Below are 22496 nucleotides of genomic sequence, written 5' to 3' on the forward strand. Positions count from 1 at the left end.
ACATAGGATGTCAGATCGCAGGGGTCCCGCCGCTGGGGAACCCCGGGATCTACCATGCAGCACCCACCTGTGGAGGTCCTCGGGCTGAGTCCATCTCGACCACGAGGACGGAGCATAGTTCTAACGGGGTGCGGCGTGGAAGATCACGGGGGTCCCCAGTGGCGGGACCCCCGCGATCAGGCATCTCATCCCCTATCCTTTGGACAGGGGATAAGATGTCTTAGCGTCGGAGTACCCCTTTAACTGCTCTGGGCTGTGGGCTGCCCTTTAACTGCTCTCCCCTGTATGGCTTCAGATGATGTCACGCCTGCTGTGGAACACCCCTTCCCAGTCTGTGAATGAGACTGAGCAGAAAATACAGAGCAATATCAAGGTAGAAAACTAAAATAAAAATGAAGGCAGGGGGTGGTTTATCATGTAGGGGGCAGTGAACTGGGAGGATTAGAAAATTTAACAAGATCATGACAGGTACTCTTTAACTCTTGTCTTGCTGCTAATGTCATGGCTATACCATGCAGTGGGTACACATCCAAACACAGTAAACACGCGATGTCCTGATCAGCTAGGACACAGCAGAAGGGTGCCTTACCTGCCTCCTGCGCATCCGATCGGCGATTGATTGCTCCAAGCCTGAAATCCAGGCTGGAGCAATCGACCGCTGATAACACTGATGATTGTCATGTTAACCTGTTAAGGACGCAGGGCGTATCCATACACCCTGCATCCCGAGTCCTTAAGGACGCAGGGCATATGGATACGCCCGTGGGAATTCCGGTCCCCGCCGCTAGCCGGTTGGGGACCGGATCGGAATGCCTGCTGAAATCATTCAGCAGGCACCCCGGCACATCACCCAGGGGGGTCCTGAGACTCCCCCCCCCCCCCCCCATGTCGGCGATCGGAGAAAATCGCATGTCAATTCAGACATGCGATTTTCTCCAATTCCGGGCTGATCGGGTCTCTGGTGACCCGATCACCCGGAAAATAGGTATGATCGGAGTTGTCAGTGACAGCCCCGATCAGCCTAAGGGATAGGAGTGAGGTCACAGTGCTGCGATCTCCTCCTATCCCCTGCCATTAGTCAGAACTGAGTTCTGACCAATGGCAGCGCAGGACAGGGGGTTGCCATTGAACCCCCCCGTTTTGCCCACCACTGGATGTCGGGCAGAATGGGGGGGGGGGAAGATGGAGGCTTTTACCTGAGGACCAGATGAGTTGGGCCCGGCGATCATCGCAGACATCCACTGGAGATCACGGCTCAGGTAGGGAATCGACGGTGGGGGGGAGAAATGAAAGTAATGTGATCTTTACTGTGGCAACCACTAGGAAGGCCGGACTGCAACTCCCAGCATGCCCAGACAGCCAAAGGCTGTCTGGGCATGCTGGGAGTAGTAGCTTTGCAACATCTGGAGGGTCACAGTGGTGCCCAAACGGTAGCCCTCCAGATGTTGCCAAACTACCACTCTCAGCATGCCTAGACCACCCAGGTATGCTGGGAGTTGTAGTTCTATGAAATCTGTCCCTTCAGATTTTGCAATTTTCATGAAATGTTTGAAAATTGCTGCTCTACTTTGAAGCTCTCTAATTTTTTCAAACAGTAAAAATATGTCCATTTTATGATGCCAACATAAAGTGGACATATTGTATTTTTGAATAAAAATAAAATGTATTTGGAATATCCATTTTCCTTACAAGTAGAGAGCTTTAAAGTTAGAAAAATGCAAAAATTTTCAAAATTTTCATGAAATTTGGGGATTTTTCACCAAGAAAGGATGCAAGTAACGCCGAAAATTTACCACCAAAATAAAGTAGAAAATGTCACGAAAAAACTGTCTCAGAATCAGAATATTCGGAAAAAGCGTTTTAGAGTTATTAACGTTTAAAGTGATGGTGGTCAGAATTGCGAAAAAGGGCTCAGTCCTTAAGGTGAAAAAGGGTTCAGACCTTAAGGGGTTAACGGGCATTTGACCGGTGAGCCGCCCGATCCAGGTCAAATTTAACTATAAGCACGTTTTATAGACGCGCCTATAGTTAAATTCAGGCCAAGAGGCCCAAGCGTCCGTCCTATGCACTCTATGCTCCTGCGCATGAGTAACATCATCATCATGCACTGGAGCACATACTGGAGGCTTTTATTTTTTATTTTTTTTTATATCTTAACAATAGTGGCTGCACTAAACTACGTAAATGGGGCTGCTGCACCTACAACTACCTAAAGGGGGCTGCTGCATTGCAACTACCTAAATTAACTGAACTAGCTTAAGAGAGTAACTATTTACAGGGGCAGATACCTACAGGAAGTACCTACCTAGTTAATGGGGGAAACTATTTGAAGGGACCTGTATACCCACTGAAGCAACCTAACTGCTTAACCTCTTAAGGATGCAGGGCATACCTGTACGCCCTGTGCTGGTCCCGGTCTATAAAGTGGGTCGGTCCTAGCAGCTAATGAAAGCCGGGACCCTGGGCTAAGAGCGTGCTGCACCGATAGTTGTGCCGCGCGCTATTAACCTTTTAGACGCGGCGTTCAAAGTTGATTACCGCATCTAAAGTAACAAAAATACACTCCCAGCAGCTCAGTCGGGCTGATCGGGACCATCACGGTGAAATCGCAATGTCCCAATCAGCTAGGAGGCAGCAGAAGGGTGCCTTACCTCCCTCCTGTGTGTCCGATTGGCGATTGAATGCTCCAAGCCGGAAATCCCGGCTTGAGCATTCGCCTGCCGATAACACTGATCATTGTCATGTTAATGCAAGGCAATGATCTGTGTAGCAGATCAGTGTGTGCAGTGCAATAGCCACTAGAGGGTCTATAACACTGCAAAAAAAAAGTGTGAAAAAAAAGTTAATTAAGATCATTTAACCCCTTCCCTAATAAAAGTAAGAAACACCCCCCTTTTCCCATAAAAAAAAAAAAACTGTCAATAAAAATAAACATATGTGGTATCGTCGCATGCAGATATGTCCGAATTATATTAACATATTGTTAATTAAACCGCACGGTCAATGGCGTACGCGCAAAAGAATTCCAAAGTCCAAAATAGCATATTTTTGGTCACTTTTATATCATGAATATATGAATAAAAAGCAATCAAAAAGTCCTATCACTACAACAATGGTACCGCTAAAACGTTCCCCGCACAAAAAATGAGCCCTCATACCGCCCCGTACACGGAAAAATAAAAAAGTTATGAGGGTCAAAATGACAATTTTAAACATATTCATTTTCGTGCATGTAGTTATGATGTTTTCCAACAGTAAAAATGTACTGTGTAGAAACGGAAGCCCTAAAAAGCTACAAAATGGCATTATTTCGTAGATTTTGTTGCAAAATTATTATTTTTTTCAGTTTCTTCATGGATTTTTTGGTAAATGACTAATGTCATTACAAAGTAGAATTGGTGGCACAAAAAATAAGCCATAATATGGAATTTTAGATGCAAAATTGAAAGGGTTATGATTTTTAAAATGTAAGGAGGAAAAACTAAAGTGCAAAAACGGAAAAACCCTGAGTCCTTAAGGGGTTAATGGGGGAGGGACCTATCTCTTCCCCAACACACTTATCTACCCACTCTACTGTGTAGGACACTAAAAGGGTTATTATTTCTGTTTGGAAAAGTACAGATCCTAAAATGTATGATGGTAATATGTATGGTAATAATATTCCTCCTTGTATACTGGTATTATTGGTAATATTGGTCAGTATACAGAATTTGGTCAGTAACAGTATCATAGTCACATGTATGGTGATAATATTTTTCCTTATATATGGTTATTATTGGACGGTTATTATTGGTAATATTGGCCTCAGTATATAGGATTTGGTTAGTAACAGTACAATAGTAATATGTATGGTGATAATATTCCTCCATATGTACCCTTGTTATTTGGTAGCTATATGATTTACATAGAGGTACACGTATTTATCATGGGGAATTGGCTTATATATCTTATTTTTTTCCTATTGTTTACTGTATTATGCCCAACTATGATTAACATTTTGCCCTCCCATATGACCGAAATGGGCTGCTTAGTCTAAAATGGCCGGGCCTATTTTTGGTTCTAGTCCAGCCCTGCTTAAGTCAGTTGTAATGGGGTACTTGGACAACTCAGTTCTGTGTGTCAAATCACAAATATTAACCAAATATTAACCAATGCAGAAGTTCCGAACAAGCTGAATATTACACCATATGACACTTTCTCTACTTTTGCACAGATCTCAATTGACTACTTTGAGTCTAGAAGCTCAAAATGGTTGTCCTTCATTTAGACATCTTCTACCATGCTACTTACTTAAAACCTATTGTTATACAGTATAGCTATGCAGGACCAAAATAAATTCATAATGAATACAATGACAGTATCTGTATTAATGACTATATAAACAACACATGGACACAATAAATTAAAAACAGATTTAAAAAAAAGGAGACAATGCAACAAACCAGAAAACAATAGTGGTTTGACGCTGAAAGAAATTCATCAACCATACACTTATGAATTAATACTAAATGGAGCAGTCCAAGTTAACAAAAAAATAGTGTAGAGCCGTGGGCTCAGAAAAAATATATACACATCTCAAGTAAACAGTATCAGAGAGGCCCATATATAAATAAAACATATACAAATCAAAGAGCCAAAGAACTAAATTCAATAGACATACAGTTTACCTGTCAACTGAACATGAAACCAGTGTGCCACCTCTCCCAGAACACACGATGTGCATTTCATATACAAGCTTTGTCTTTTGATATAATGTAGATAATACCATTACTGCATATGTATATTTGTAATATACATTGGTTAAAAAATGTGTATGTTTTTGTCCCTGCAGCTATTACATGTGTGTCTCTATGAGGAGTCCAAATACAGGAAGTGAGGGTGGACCCTTAGTGAGGGTGGACCCTTATGCAGTTTCCTGCTAATTAAAAACGCCTGGGCCAAATGGGTGGAGCGGAGTGCTGGCCATGGAAGAAGGGAGAGACTATAAATGTGCAACACAAAGAGAGAAACACAGCCGCACATCCACCATTTGTAATTTGATCTGATTGCTTCTCAGCATAATTTAAAAAACTAACATGTTATTAGTATACATTTTGATCAAAAAGTACAAGCCCACTCGCCACGTCAAGGCCACCTCGTTAGAGTGGGTCCCTAACCTGACACTGGCGTATTGCCCGGCGGTGACCACTGCCTCCGAGTCCACATGCCCAACGGGGGGAGTGACCCAGTTGCCAGGCAGCCCCACTACTGCCTGACCAAGCCCCTGGCTCTGGGCCACTCCACCCCACAGACAAAGCATCACAGAAACAATGGCTGCCACAGAGAACCACACCAGTATGAAACCTACCATGTGCTCACTGCCAGAGGGCTGGGAGAATGGTAGGAGGAAACCCTTATGCAGTTTCCTGCTAATTAAAAATGCCTGGGTCAAATGGGTGGAGCGGAGTGCAGGCTGGGAGAGACTACAAATGTGCAACACAAAGAGGGAAACACAGCCGCACATCCACCATTTGTAATTTGATCTACTTGCTTCTCAGCATCATTTCAAAAACTAACAGGTTGTTAGTATACATTTTGATCAAAAAGTACAAGTCCACTCGCCACGTCAAGGCCACCTATTCAGAGTGGGTCCCTAACCTGACACTGGCGTAGCGCCAGGCGGCGACCACAGCTGTTGACTAAATGGCAGATACACAAGACCATTCAGACACTGATACATATTATGAATTAACATAATGGATCTACTGTTTCTACAGTGGATCTCCAGGCTATAATATGGCTTGGATGGAATCAATTCTAAAGATTAACAGAATTCTGTACTTCTTTGAATAAATCTACTTTTGCAGTACAATTATAGCAGGCAATCTATGCTGTTTTGATGTTTTTAAGGTGTATTTATAGAGATTTATGGTGGCTGCAGGAACATGGACTAGCTGGGTTTGACCTTCTACTAGTGAAACAACAAATACGCTTGTAAATGTCAATTACCTTTCCTTTGCTAATAGCAATAACTGCACAGAAGGAACATAAAAACATTTGACTGAAGCTTTCATTGCAGATGACAAAGTCCTGTCAACTCAAGGCCAGAACATTGCGACTGAGTAAAATAGAAAGGATAGCTGACCGTGAAAAAAACAGCCATATTTTATTTACGACCATATTTTCAGCCGATTACGGTAAAAAAAAGGAAATGTTTTTTTTTTCTGTGTGTGTACATACCCTCAGGGTCAGCTTTCTTACAGTAAAAATCACAAATATTTTATTACCAGCCAAAACAAATATCGCAGTAAGCAAAGGCAACATGTTTTATGCATGTGCATCAGTGAATTCTCATTTTTTCTCATTATTCCTATGACATGAACAGATATTACATAACTGTAGGAAATATACACACACTATTCTATTTTTCCTGCAAGGAAATAAATCTATTATTGTACAAATAGAGGCCAATTTCATAAGAAATTCTATAACTTTAGCATGTTTTGGGGTACACGAGCCAAATCACCAAAGCAAACCAAAATTTGATTTTGTACATGGTTAGTGTAAAGGGAAAATCCAGTCATGTTTACATTCCCATATGTAATTGAGACATGCGGGCAGACTTTTCCAAGTGCCCACAACAGGAATGTGTAAAATCCTTCTTCCCACCAAACTGATTATACTCACTCTACAATGTCCTACATCACACATTTTTGCATTGGGTGGTTTAAGGATTTTTTTTACAGTATTCATATAATATCTATACATGTTTAAAGTATTTCTATCTCACGAGGGGATGGAGTATCACTAGTACATGACAAAACTTTATGCAGCACCGGGGCACCTTTACCTTGTTCCTCCACACAGTGACACCCAGCAGTCTTGTGCAGGAGCATTGCAGCCCAACTCCATTAAAGTGAATCAAGTGGATTGTAGTCCATTCAAGTGCATTGGTTGGACTGTGGCTCCCTGCAAAGCTGGGTGGCCGAGAGCACTGCTGTGCAGAGAAAAAAGTAATTTTTTTTTTACAATAATGATGTTTAGTGTGTAAAAAAAAAAAAGTGATCATCCCTCCCTGCTTCCTGCTATGGTCCAAAGAAGGTTCCAATATTATCTACTGTGTGAGTCGGTGTGGAGCGCGAATATTTAGTATATGCGAATATGCAAATATTCACAAATATTGGCACTTCCAGAGGACAATGATCTCTCCCTTCTTTTAGGTGAAAGGTATAATCGCGCATGCGCACTATCCGAATTTCATTACGACTTTTCATATGGAAAAAAAGGGAACGAACACAGCAAATATGCAAATTTTGCGAACATAGGACAAATATTTGTCCATATATTTGCGAAATATTGCAAATTCGAATATGGCTCCTGCCGCTCATTACAATTCCTGACATGGAAAGAGGTTTCAGCAGAGAGAACTGTGGTCAGATAGAAAGGAAATTCAAAAAGAAAAGAATTTCCTGTGGAGCATAGTGCAGCTGAGGGGTTAAGTACTGAAGGGGGTTAAGATTTTTAAATACTATTAATTTACAAATCTGTTTAAATTTCTGGCATCAGTTGATTGGAAAAAAAAAATTCCACTGGAGTACCCCTTTAAAGGAATACTGTAGTGCAAAGTAACTAAAATACTGAAGAATAGGGGCTAATTTATAGATCATGGGGGGTCCGACCTCATGATCTCCTGTACTGGGCCCCGGCAGTCTGCATAAAAGGAGCGTTCCGTCCCCTCATGACGTGGCGGCGGACACTACCCCTCCATTTATCTCTATGGGAATCATGTAGTGGCGTGTTGGCTGCCGCATCATGCAGGGATGGACACACCCCCTTCCTTCCTGCCAGGGCCCCGTACAGGAGATCGCTGGGGGTCCCAGCGGTTGGAAACCACGCAATCTATAACTTATTCCCTATCCTTTGTTTAGGGGATAACTTATTTTGCACTACAGTATTCCTTTTATGGGGTACTTTGCCCCTAGACAGCTGATGACAAGCCGGTGCTGCAGGAGAGATTGCGGGGGTCCCCAGCAGCGGGTAGGGGATAAGATGTCTAGGGGTGGAGTACCCCTTTAAGCTCTCATGAACAAGGCCCTCATAACTCCTGTTTAACCCCTTAACGACGCAGGATGTATATTTACGTCCTGTGCCGGCTCCCGCGATATGAAGCGGGATCGCGCCGCGATCCCGCATCATATCGCGTCGGTCCCGGCGCTCATCAACGGCCGGGACCCGCGGCTAATACCACACATCGCCGATCGCGGCGATGTGCGGTATTAACCCTTTAGAAGTGGTGGCCCTTTTGACCGCCGCTTCTAAAGTGAAAGTGAAAGTGACCCGGCTGCTCAGTCGGGCTGTTCGGGACCGCCGCGGTGAAATCGCGGCGTCCTGAACAGCTTGCAGGACACCAAGAGGGCCCTTACCTACCTCCTCGGTGTCCGGTCGGCGAATGACTGCTCCGAGATCCAGGCAGGAGCAGTAAAGCGCCGATAGCACTGATCACAGGCGTGTTAATACACGCCAGTGATCAGCATAGGAGATCAGTCTGTGCAGTGTTATAGGTCCCTATAACAGTAAAAAAAAAAGTGTTAATAAAGGTCATTTAACCCCTTCCCTAAGAAAAGTTTGAATCACCCCCCTTTACCCATAAAAAAAAATAATAATAAACATATGTGGTATTGCGTAAATGCCCGAACTATAAAAATATATCATTAATTAAACCGCACGGTCAATGGCGTAAGCGCAAAAAAATTCCAAAGTCCAAAAGAGCGCATTTTTGGTCACTTTTCATACCATAAAAAAATTAATAAAAAGTGATCAAAAAGTCCGATCAAAACAAAAATCATACCGATAAAAACTTCAGATCACGGCGCAAACAATTAGTCCTCAAACTGCCCTGTACATGGAAAAATAAAAAAGTTATAGGGGTCAGAAGATGACATTTTTAAATGTATAAATTTTCCTGCATGTAGTTATGATTTTTTCCAGAAGTGCGACAAAATCAAACCTATATAAGTAGGGTATCATTTTAACCGTATGGACCTACAGAATAATGATAAGGCATAATTTTTACCGAAATATGCACTGCGTAGAAACGGAAGCCCCCAAAAGTTACAAAATGGCGTTCTTCGATTTTGTCGCACAATGTTTTTTTTCCGTTTCGCCGTGCATTTTTGGGTAAAATGACTAATGTCACTGCAAAGTAGAATTGGCGACGCCAAAAATAAGCCATAATATGGATTTTTAGGTGGAAAATTGAAAGGGTTATGTTTTTTAAAAGGTAAGGAGGAAAAAACGAAAGTGCAAAAACTGAAAAACCCTGAGTCCTTAAGGGGTTAAATGTTTAGTGTGTAATATTATAACGTCTGATACATGTCTTTATTTGCATCCCCAAAAGTTTTGAGTAAAGTGCTGCGGAATCTGTTGACAGTAACTAAATTATTATTATTATTATTATTATTATTATTAATAATAACATTTTTAAATGTCTACTTCCAGAATAAAAGGACTCTTTAGAACACTTACACCTAAACACTGCTACTAATAATTTGACAATATTCTGAGCGAATGGTTATTATTTCAATAGCAGCATGCCCAGAATGTAGACAGATTTTCAGAAATCTCTGGGAGATGTTGATAGAATATAAACTCTCATGTCCCTATTACATTGCAGAAGCTCATTTGATTGGATGGCCTTTTAACAAAATCCGAGCAACACAGACAAAAATATCTTGTAAAGTTTATTTTTTTTACTAATTTTTTAACAGCATATAGTCACAATTTTTACAAGTGACCTGTGAGAATTTTCCAGCCAGGGATAGAGAAAGTTTTTGGAATTTAAACCTATTGTATATATGTAGGGAAAAAACAAATATATTTATGACAACACTGCCCCCTAGTGGTAGCAAGTGCACACACATCTTTTTATTCTCAAACTGCAGTAAAGAGTGACTAAATTTAAGAGGTAAAATGTATAAAAATATAAAACATAAAAAAAAAACATAAAAGTAAAAATGTTAAAAAAGTCAGACCTAAGAAACATAAAAAAAACATGAAAGTAAAAATGTTAAAAAGTCAGACCTAAGAAACATAAAAAAAAACATGAAAGTAAAAATGTAAAAAAATAAAAAGTAGAAACTCTTAAGCAAAAATTGACGTGTGGTGTGGATTTTAAATCTGCAGCATGTCCATTGTTATGTCAGATTTACTGTAATTTTTTCCCAGTGATTTCAATGAGAAAGTCAAAACACATGAAAGATCTGCAGCAAAATCCAAAACTCTGGAAGAGAAGTGCATTAACTTTTTTTTAATCTTTTAAATATTAACATGTTCATCTCCCAGATGAACAATGGCCAATTCACTGCAAAATCTACATGATTTGGTTTGGATTTGTATTTTTATACTTCCTCTCCCATTATCATTCACATCTAGTTTTTGCTGGAACATGTAGGAGTACCATGAGGCTATGTGCACAGTTTTTTTTGTTGTTTTTTTTTATGCCCAAACATTTTGTGACAGAGCTGTGGTGCTGGCATACCCAGGGGCGTACCTAGAGCATTTGGCATCGGGGCGGACCCTTTGTTTGGCACCCCCCCCCCCTTAATTACACCCCCTCCCCCCCCCCTTTATTTACCCCCTCCCAGGAGCGGACTGACAACACTCAGGGCCCATGGACCAAAAAAAAGCAAGGGCCCCTACTTGGCTCTGCAGCCAGCTCGTCAATCTTCTGCCATGCTCCTATTCCACCTAAATCCCACACACAATATACAAAAATTTATATATATAAGAAACACTTTAACATAGGTAAATTTCCATGATCAATGATACTGGTATACAAGGAGTAAATATATACCACACACAATAACTGGATAATACCACCATACTGTACTGAATTAAACCACTATACACAGACCAGTATACTATAAAGGATCTGTATACAATATAAGTGATTATATACAGGACCATATGGCGGTAGATATCAGCTGTACACAGGATGTGTATACCATATAAGTGATTACAGTTACATTTTGGGACTCACAATTACGTATTTTCTGATCAGCGGCGTCCTCTTTCCTTTTCTTCTCCATCCGGATAAGACCGCCATGTGGATCTCTTAACATCTGCAGGAAAAACATGTCAGACTCTGCATTTTTCCAGTGCCCTCCCCTCCTCTACACAATCTATAGACCCACAAACTATAATAATGCCCTCCTTGGTGTCCTGCACAGTAAATGGGCAGGTAGGTAGGTAGCCAGGTAAATAGGTAACCAGGTAGGTAGATCAGGTAACCAGATATGTAGGTAGGTGACAAGTTAGGTAGGTAGGGGGCTAGCTAGGTAGTTAGGCAGCCATGTATGGAGGCCAGGTATGTACATAGGTAGGTAGCTGGGTATGTAGGTAACTAGTTAGGCATCCAGGTATAAAGTTAGTTAGCCCCCCTTCCCAATAGGTATAGGAACAGAGTTAACCCCCCCTCCTTTCTCCTTAGGTATAGGCAGCAGAGTCCCCCCCCCTTTCCCCTTAGGTATAGGCAGAGTTAAACCCCTTTTTTCCCATAGGTATAGGCAGATCCCCCCCCCCTTCCCAATTGGTATAGGCAGAGTTACCCCCCTCTTCCCCATTGGTATAGGCAGAGTTACCCCCCCCTCTTCCCCATTGGTATAGGCAGTTACCCCCTCCCTTCCTCCCCTTTCCCCATAGGTATAGGCAGAGTTTCCTCCCCCCCCTTTCCCATAGGTATAAGCAGGTACACCCCCCCCTCTTTCCCATAGGTATATGCAGTTACACCCCCCCTCTTTCCCATAGGTATATGCAGTTACACCCCCCCCTCTTTCCCATAGGTATATGCAGTTACATCCCCCCCTCATTCCCATAGGTATATGCAGTTAACCCCCCCCCTCTTTCCCATAGGTATATTCAGTTACACCCCCCCCCCCTTTCCCATAGGTATATGCAGTTACATCCCCTCCTCTTTCCCATAGGTATATGCAGTTACATCCCCCCTTTCCCATAGGTATATGCAGTTACACCCCCCCCTTTCCCATAGGTATATGCAGTTACACCCCCCTCTTTCCCACATGTATATGCAGTTACACCCCCCTCTTCCCCATAGGTATATGCAGTTACACCCCCCCTCTTTCCCATAGGTATATGCAGTTATACCCCCCTTTCCCATAGGTATATGCAGTTACACCCCCCTCTTTCCCATATGTATATGCAGCTACACCCCCCTCCCTCTTCCCCATAGGTATATGCAGTTACACCCCCCCTTTCCCATGGGTATATGCAGATACACCCCCCCATAGGTATATGCAGTTACACCCCCTCCCCTTTACCATAGGTATATTCAGATACACCCTCCTCCTTTCCCAAAGGTATATGCAGTTACACCCCCCCCTTTCCCATAGGTATATGCAGTTACACCCCCCTTTCTCACAGGTATATACAATTACACCCCCCTCTTTTCCATAGGTATATGTAGAGTAAACCCCCCTCCCCTTCCCCATAGGTATATGTAGAGTAACCCCCCCTATAGGTATATGTAGAGTAACCCCCCCTCCCCTTTCCCATAGGTATATGCAGTTACACCCCCTCTTTCCCATATGTATATGCAGCTACAACCCCCTCCCTCTTCCCCATAGGTATATGCAGTTACACCCCCCCTTTCCCATAGGTATATGCAGATACACCCCCCCTTTCCCATAGGTATATGCAGTTACACCCTCCCCTTTACCATAGGTATATTCAGATACACCCTCCCCCTTTCCCATAGGTATATGCAGTTACACCCCCCTTTCTCATAGGTATATACAATTACACCCCCCTCTTTTCCATAGGTATATGTAGAGTAAACCCCCCTTCCCTTCCCCATAGGTATATGTAGAGTAACCCCCCTCCCTTATAGATATTTGTAGAGTAACCCCCCTCCCCTTCCCCATAGGTATATGTAGAGTAACCCCCCCTCCCCTATAGGTATATATGTAGAGTAACCCCCCCTCCCCATAGGTATATGTAGAGTAACCCCCCCTCCTCCCCTATAGGTATATATGTAGAGTAACCCCCCCTCCCCCATACATATATGTAGAGTAAACCCCCATCCTCCCCTATAGTTATTTATGTAGAGTAACCCCCCCATAGGTACATGTAGAGTAACCCCTCCCCCATAGGTATATGTAGAGTAACCCCCCCTTCCTCCCCTATAGGTATATGTAGAGTAACCCCACCACCATAGGTATATGTAGAGCAACCCCCCCCCCTCCCCTTCCCCATAGGTATAGGCAGAGTTGAGAAAAATAAAGAAAAAAATGATGCTCACCTGATATCCCACGCAGCGATCTCCTCAGCTGCAGGGCCCGCGTCTTCTCCCCTCCACAGTACAGGCGGTACATGCAGATACACCCCCCCCCCTTTCCCATAGGTATATGCAGTTACACCCCCCCCCTTTCCCATAGGTATATGCAGTTACACCACCCTCTTTCCCATATGTATATGCAGCTACACCCCCTCCCTCTTCCCCATAGGTATATGCAGTTACACCCCCCCCCCCTTTCCCATAGGTATATGCAGATACACCCCCTTTCCCATAGGTATATGCAGTTACACCCCCCCTTTACCATAGGTATATGCAGTTACACCCCCCCCTCTTTCCCATAGGTATATGCAGTTACACCCCCCTCCTCTTTCCCATAGGTATATGCAGTTACACCCCCCCTTTCTCATAGGTATATGCAGTTATACCCCCCTCTTTCCCATAGGTATATGCAGTTACACCCCCCCTCTTTCCCATAGGTATATGCAGTTACACCCCCCTCTTTCCCATAGGTATATGCAGTTACACCCCCTTTTTCCCATAGATATATGCAGTTACACCTCCCTCTTTCCCATAGGTATATGCAGTTACACCCCCCCTTTCCCATAGGTATATGCAGATACACCCCCCCTTTCCCATAGGTATATGCAGTTACACCCCCCCCCTTTCCCATATGTATATGCAGTTACACCCCCCTCTTTCCCATATGTATATGCAGCTACACCCCCCTCCCTCTTCCCCATAGGTATATGCAGTTACACCCCCCCTTTCCCATAGGTATATGCAGATACACCCCCTCTTTCTCATAGGTATATGCAGTTACACCCCCCCTTTACCATAGGTATATTCAGATACACCCCCCCTTTCCCATAGGTATATGCAGTTACACCCCCCCTTTCCCATAGGTATATGCAGTTACACCCCCCTTTCTCATAGGTATATGCAATTACACCCCCCTCTTTTCCATAGGTATATGTAGAGTAAAACCCCCTCCCTTTCCCCATAGGTATATGTAGAGTAACCCCCCCCCCCCTTATAGGTATATGTCGAGTAACCCCCCCTCCCCTTCCCCTTTGGTATATGTAGAGTAACCCCCCTCCCCTTCCCCATAGGTATATGTAGAGTAACCCCCCCTCCCCTTCCCCATAGGTATATGTAGAGTAACCCCCCTCCCTTATAGGTATTTGTAGAGTAACCCCCCCTTCCCCAATAGTATATGTAGAGTAACCCCCCCTCCCCTTCCCCATAGGTATATGTAGAGTAACCCCCCCTCCCCTTCCCCATGGGTATATGTAGAGTAACCCCCCCCCTCCCTTATAGATATTTGTAGAGTAACCCCCCCCTCCCCTTCCCCATAGGTATATGTAGAGTAACCCCCCTCCCCTATAGGTATATATGTAGAGTAACACCCCCCCCCTCCCCATAGGTATATGTAGAGTAACCCCCCCCTCCTCCCCTATAGGTATATATGTAGAGTAACCCCCCCTCCCCCATAGATATATGTAGAGTAACCCCCATCCTCCCCTATAGTTATATATGTAGAGTAACCCCTCCCCCATAGGTATATGTAGATTAACCCCCCCCCCTCCCCTTCCCCATAGGTATAGGCAGAGTTGAGAAAAATAAATTAAAAAATGATGCTCACCTGATATCCCACTCAGCGATCTACTAAGCTGCAGAGCCCGCGTCTTCTCCCCTCCACAGTACAGGCGGTATATGCAGTTACACCCCCCTCTTTCCCATAGGTATATGCAGTTACACCCCCCCTCTTCCCCATAGGTGTATATGCAGTTACACCCCCCCCCCCTTTCCCATAGGTATATGCAGTTACACCCCCCCTTTCCCATATGTATATGCAGATACACCCCCCCTTTCCCATAGGTATGTGCAGATACACCCCCCCTTTCCCATAGGTGTATATGCAGTTACACCCCCCCCCTTTACCATAGGTATATTCAGATACACCCCCCCTTTCCCATAGGTATATGCAGTTACACCCCCCCTCTTTCCCATAGGTGTATATGCAGTTACACCCTCCCCTTTCCCATAGGTATATGCAGTTACACCCCCCCCTTTCCCATATGTATATGCAGATACACCCCCCCCCCCCCTTTCCCATAGGTATGTGCAGATACACCCCCCCTTTCCCATAGGTGTATATGCAGTTACACCCCCCCCCCCTTTCCCATAGGTATATGCAGTTACACCCCCCATTTCCCATATGTATATGCAGATACACCCCCCCTTTCCCATAGGTATGTGCAGATACACCCCCCCTTTCCCATAGGTATATGCAGTTACACCCCCCCCCTTTCCCATAGGTATATGCAGTTACACCCCCTCTTTCCCATATGTATATGCAGCTACACCCACTCCCTCTTCCCCATAGGTATATGCAGTTACACCCCCCCTCCCCTTCCCCATAGGTATAGGCAGAGTTGAGAAAAATAAATAAAAAAATGATGCTCACCTGATATCCCACTCAGCGATCTTCTCAGCTGCAGGGCCCGCGTCTTCTCCCCTCCACAGTGCAGGCGGTATATGCAGTTACACCCCCCCCCCCTCTTTCCCATAGGTATATGCAGTAACACCCCCCCTCTTTCCCATAGGTGTATATGCAGTTACACCCCCCCCTTTACCATAGGTATATTCAGATACACCCCCCCTTTCCCATAGGTATATGCAGTTACACCCCCCTCTTTCCCATAGGTATATGCAGTTACACCCCCCTTTCTCATAGGTATATACAGTTACACCCCCCTCTTTCCCATAGATATATGTAGAGTAACCCCCCCCCTCCCCTTCCCCATAGGTATATGTAGAGTAACCCCCCTCCCCTTCTCCATAGGTATATGTAGAGTAGCCCCCCTCCCCTTCTTCATAGGTAAATGTAGAGTAACCCCCCCTATAGGTATATGTAGAGTAACCCCCCCTCCCCTTCCCCATTGGTATATGTAGAGTAACCCCCCCTCCCCTTCCCCATAGGTATATGTAGAGTAACCCCCTCCCTTATAGGTATTTGTAGAGTAACCCCCCTCCCCTTCCCCATTGGTATATGTAGAGTAACCCCCCCCTCCCCTTCCTCATAGGTATATGTAGAGTAACCCCCCCTCCCCTTCCCCATAGGTATATGTAGAGTAACCCCCTCCCTTATAGGTATTTGTAGAGTAACCCCCCTCCCCTTCCCCATTGGTATATGTAGAGTAACCCCCCCTCCCCTTCCTCATAGGTATATGTAGAGTAACCCCCCCTCCCCTTCCCCATAGGTATATGTAGAGTAACCCCCCCTCCCTTATTGATATTTGTAGAGTAACCCCCTCTCCCCGTTCCCCATAGGTATATGTAGAGTAACCCCCCCTCCCCTATAGGTATATATGTAGAGTAACCCCCCCTCCCCCCATAGGTATATGTAGAGTAACCCCCCCCCTCCTTCCCTATAGGTATATATGTAGAGTAACCCCCCCTCCCCCATAGGTATATATGTAGAGTAACCCCCCCTCCTCCCCTATAGTTATATATGTAGAGTAACCCCCCCTCCCCCATAGGTATATGTAGAGTAACCCCCCCCCCTCCCCCATAGGTATATGTAGAGTAACCCCCCTCCTCCCCTATAGGTATATGTAGAGTAACCCCCCCTCCCCTTCCCCATAGGTATAGGCAGGAGTTGATAAAAAAAAAAAAAAAAAAAAAATGATGCTCACCTGATATACCACGCAGCGATCTCCTCAGCTGCAGGGCCCGCGTCTTCTCCCCTCCACAGTACAGGCGCCGGATGAGTGACGTCACCGGCGCCTGTACTGCGTTCTGTGTGGGGGCGGAGGTCACATCTCCTCTGTGTAAGCTGCAGATGTGGCTCACACAGAGGGGACGCCTTCTCCTGTATGTGCATGTATCGCGCATACAGGAGAAGACACCGCTGTCTGCTGGTGATCTGGGACGAGTGTCCCAGATCCTCAGTAGTGGTGATGGCTGCGACGGGTCAGTCCACCCCTGGCACCCCCCCTTGTGAGCGGCACCCGGGGCGGGCCACCCCCCACCCCTTAGTACGCCACTGGGCATACACAAACAAACAAAGCCAGAAGCAGACAGCTCCTTTGTCTGTGTAGTGATGATGAATGCCTGATGAAACCTCCCAGGTGCGGTTAAACGCATTGCATTGTGGGAAATCCAAATAAACCTGCTGTTTTTACTTCATGCTTCTGGTCCTGGTCAGCGCCATCTTTAGCCATTCATCCCTTGGAAGTCCTCCCTTCTATCCAGTCTTGCCTGTGTAGTGGCCGTGCTGGGTTACTGCATCTCAACTCCTATTGAAATAAATGAAACCCTCTACCTGTTCCGTTCATTGTGTATGCAGGTGACCCAGGCAGAGCCAAACAGATCGCTGAGGCTCCAGAGGTTGATGACCAATCATGAAGAATTGCCATCAATAATTTAGGAGCTTTATCATTTTAAATTTAGCACTAAAGAACATACAGGCTCCAGTACCCTTCCTTAGTATTCCACTGCACCTGTAACTTGAGAATGCTGACACAACTGATTTATGGTAGAAGGGAAAACAGGAAAAAGCCGGGTATAAAGCGCAAACCACTCCAGACGTCTCTTCAAAGGTAATATAACTTTATTACAGCCACATACAACGCGTTTCGAGGTGCATGCCTCTTCTTCAGGTAACAGGCTTATCTGTATGTCAGTGCATCTGTATGCTTTTTATAACTAAAATTGGCGCCAAAAATTATTTTACATTTGAAGGTAAAATCTAGAAACAGACCCCTGGGACCGCCATGGGTACACGTTTCGCGCCGGCTTTCGCGAACCTGTTTATGGGTGCATTTGAACAAGCATTCATATTCGAAGATCACCCTTGGTCCAGGAACATAGTACTTTATAAACGATATATTGATGACTTGCAATTTATCTGGAATGGGTCCAAGGAAGACTTCACCAAATTTACAAAACATCTCAACGATAATCATTACAACATTACTCTCAGTGGGAAATGCGACAGTCAAATGGAGTACTTGGATCTCCTGCTATCAAGTAACAACAACCAAATTATAACAAAAACCTACTTTAAACAAGTGGATAGTAACAGTCTCCTATCGTATAAGAGCTGCCATTACAGAAAATGGAAGACGAGCCTGCCATACGGACAGTTCCACCGAATACGGAGAAATTGTACAAGGAATGAAGATTACAAACTTCAAAGCAAGACTATATCTGAGAGATTAATTGAAAAAGGGTATCCCAAAAAAATCATAAAAGCAGCTTACCAGAGGGCCCTAACCGAACATAAAAGAACTCCTGTGGAAGCAAAAGAAGCACCTATAGGAGAGCATGCAGAAAACATCGTCAAAGCCATGCAGGTGGAATCTCAACAACAACATAAGTATAAACATAACTTTATCACCACGTATTCCACCAATCATAACATCATTAGAAAAATTCTGGAGAAAAACTGGGATATCCTCCTTAAGGACCCTATCCTCAATCAACACATTCCAAATAAACCTCAGCTAACTTTCAGAAGGGCAGTCACCCTTAAAAGTAAATTAGCCTAAATTAGACTAAAAACCAAAATCCAGACCAAACTAATCACGGAAACAAAGGTAGGCACGTTTAAATGCGGTGGAAACTCTTGCAAATGCTGTCATAGCATTAAACAAGGTAAAAAAAACGTTTCAGAGCAACAACACAGGCGAGACCTTCCAGGTTAAAAACCGGATTGATTGCTCAACCACCTACGTGGTTTACCTGTTGGAATGCGAATGCCACCTGCAATACGTGGGGCGTACGATACAACATTTGAGGTCTAGGATTAATAAACATAGATCTAATGTGAAAAAAGGATACCTACTTCATAGTATTTCACGCCATGCACATGAGGTGCATGATAACAACTTTGGAGCATATAAATTAACAGCAATAGAATCTATACCAGCAAATCTCCACAATCGATTTGAAAGACTCCAGAGAAGAGAATCCTTTTGGATTTATAAATTGAATACTTTAACACCTATGGGTCTCAATGAATGCATGGATTTGATTTATTGATAAAGCACCATCCAGGGGTGTGGGATTTGACTGATGGAGTTCTCGGTCCAATCATTTGGATTTGTATCCTATGGCCTGGACCGAATGTATGCAATACATCATTGAATTTCTAGGCTTTTTCTATTGGAGTACAACATCTTGATACCATAGATTTATTTTTAATATTATTTAAGTGTCATATGAATATATGCCAATCAATCAGTTCTAACAACCTCTACCAGCTCAAACAACTTCATCTCTCTCCCGCAGCGCAACCAGTTGCAAAAATATAATCCTGGCCGGTACACATAAATACCCATTTACCAGCATATGTGCTATACTGAGTCACCACACTCACACTATTTCAATAGTGACAGCATGCACAATAGGAAACCTTAAGATCCATAACCATTTGGATATTGAGATACCCACCTGAATGGAATATCAATTTATCTCTAAGTAAATGTCACCTTAATTCCATACTACTTGCGTTCAGCATACTGCTTTTTAATTAATTTTTAATTTTATGATTATCATAATAGTGGCATCCCGGCACAGCACGAAGTTCGCGTGCGTGATGTCCACTTTCCCTCCACTAGAGCGGAGTGAACACGCCGGCGCAGTAGCGCCACAAGTATTATAGGGAGTACGCATGCGCGATACTCTCTCTGCCGGGATAGAGAGAACGAGCTGGCGCAGAAGTTCGGCTTGCCCTGAACACAGAGCGCCTGCGCCGTATTTGCCTCTATGGTTCGCTATGAAGCATATTGTCCTGAATGACATCCATACCGAACCAGCAGCTTTTTATTGTTATATGTTATTCTTTAATGTGTTTTATAGTGTATTATTTATTGTGTTTTAAATAATGTGGGCCAAACACCTGGCCATTACCTGCAAGTTGGGCCCCGCCCAGAGGGCGGGGCCCAAAAAGCCCTGATTTTTACCGCCAATTTTAGTTATAAAAAGCACACAGAGGCACTGACATACAGATAAGCCTGTTACCTGAAGAAGAGGCATGCGCCTCGAAACGCGTTGTATGTGGCTGTAATAAAGTTATATTACCTTTGAAGAGACGTCTGGAGTGGTTTGCGCTTTATACCCGGCTTTTTCCTGTTTTCCCTTCTACCATATCCATCGGCTGGAGTCCGATCCACGCTGACACCGGAAGAGCAGCACCACTATCCACCTATACGCTTCAAGTAGTTGTGAATTCTTCACAACTAACCCAGGTGAGCACCTCCACTCAAAACCTGTCTGTGCATCTCCTGCCTTATTAGATATACTGTCCCATGGGAAGCTTTGCCTTTTTTATCTTATAGAGACAATTGTTACAACTGATTTATGACACTCGTCTATAGATTCTAAAGTATATGCTAGTGATGCCACTGCTTGGAATAATAAGCAGGCCAAGTTCCAGTGGAAATGCTTAGTAGTAGTGCCTTATAAAGCCCCATACTAAACTGTCTTTACAGTTGCAGCATTGTTAGTGGCAGGGGCTGCGCACCAAGATGTCTTGGTTTAAAGGGGTACTCCGGTGCTTAGACATCTTATCCCCTATCCAAAGGATAGGGGATAAGATGCCTGATCGCGGGGGTCCCGCCGCTGGGGACCCCCGTGATCTTGCACGCAGCACCCCAGTTAAAATCAGTCCCCGGAGCATGTTCGCTCTAGGTCTGATGTCACGCGCTGCCGGCCCCGTGGTCGCCGGTAATCAGACCCGGATAAGATGTCTAAGCGCCGGACTACCCCTTTAAAGGAAACCTGTCACTAAGTTTTAATCTATATAACGAGTGACAACACGTAAAGGAAGTCAATATCATGTCCCATCATGCCTGGATGTCTGCTGGCATGTCTATAAATGTAGAGAAAACAACTTTTATAAATGTCACACGCAGTATGTGAACACACAGTCTAGCTGGCCCTGGCTGAGCTGCTCATTCATACCTAGATAGGCCTGGAAAGGCGGTTTATGCGTAATTACGGCCCGGAGAGCAATGACTACTTCAGCAGCCGCATGCCCAACTGACTACTTAAAGGTATACTCTGCCCCTAGACATGTTATCACCTAAGGCGATAGTGGATACCATGTCTGATCATGGGGGACGGGGGGCTGCTGGAACCCCATGCAATCCCCGGGCCGGCGCTATGGCATTCATAAACATGGAAGCCTGTGGAATTGTTTGTGATGTCCCGCCACGCCCACTTCATTCATGTCTAGCCATACATGTCTAGGGGTAGACTACCCCTTTAATCCTTCTTTACATACTGCGTATAACATTTATTGTTTTCTTCACATTTTTTGATGTACCAGTAGACATCCAGACATAGTAGGACACATGATATTAACCTCTATTATGTGTTGCCACTCATTATATAGGGTAAAATTTGGGGACAGGTTCCCTTTAATAGACTGTGAAGGAGATTTATCAAAACCTGTTCACAGGGAAAGTTGATGAGTTGCCATAGAAACAATCAGATCACTTCTTTCATTTTTGAAAAGGCCTCTGAAATATGAAAGAAGCCATATGATTGGTTGCTATGGGCAACTCAGCGACTTTTTCTCTGGACAGGTTTTTATGAATCTCCCCCTGTGTGTACAGATTAGCACATTCAAAAGGTGATCCAGTAAGATAAGTTGAGTAGGCAAGGGCAGCCGGGAAAAGTAGTATCTTGGGCTAAGTCTTTAAATTGGTCATGGATGGCTTTGTGGCTGGCTCTCCCTGTATGTCCACTTAAGGATTCAGAGAGGACTTGATTCCATTGAAGGGCTCACCGGAGGAGAAAGAACGGGTTAAGATGGGTGCACAATGCTGCGGATTTATTGGATTTAGTGGATTTATTATTACATAGATGACGCGTTTTGAGAGTGTCTGTTCTCTTTGTCAAGTCTTATAGCGAGGTGCAGATCTTGATGCTTTATATATGTTGACAGAATTTGAAAAGACCAGGGAAATACCGGGTGTGGTGACGTAACCGTACCCTGCACATCACATCCTGTTCACATTAGTCAGAAGAACAGGTGGGCGCATCTGATTACAATCACAAACACACGTAACATTATACATAAAACTATTCATAAAATTTGTTCTTATAACAATTATTGTTCATAACATTGGCGTAAAACAGTATATTTTTACATGATTTTAACCTAAAACACTTTTTTATTTTTGAAAACCAT

General features: G+C 44.0%; 1 protein-coding gene across 3 annotated transcripts in view; it reads left to right on the forward strand.

Moving 5' to 3' along the window:
- Positions 1-22496, forward strand: part of LOC130306782 (thioredoxin-like) — a 142580-nt gene that overhangs the window by 82409 nt on the left and 37675 nt on the right. The window lies entirely within an intron of this gene.

The sequence above is a fragment of the Hyla sarda genome, chromosome 1 (assembly GCF_029499605.1).
Source record: "Hyla sarda isolate aHylSar1 chromosome 1, aHylSar1.hap1, whole genome shotgun sequence".
NCBI lineage: Eukaryota > Metazoa > Chordata > Amphibia > Anura > Hylidae > Hyla > Hyla sarda.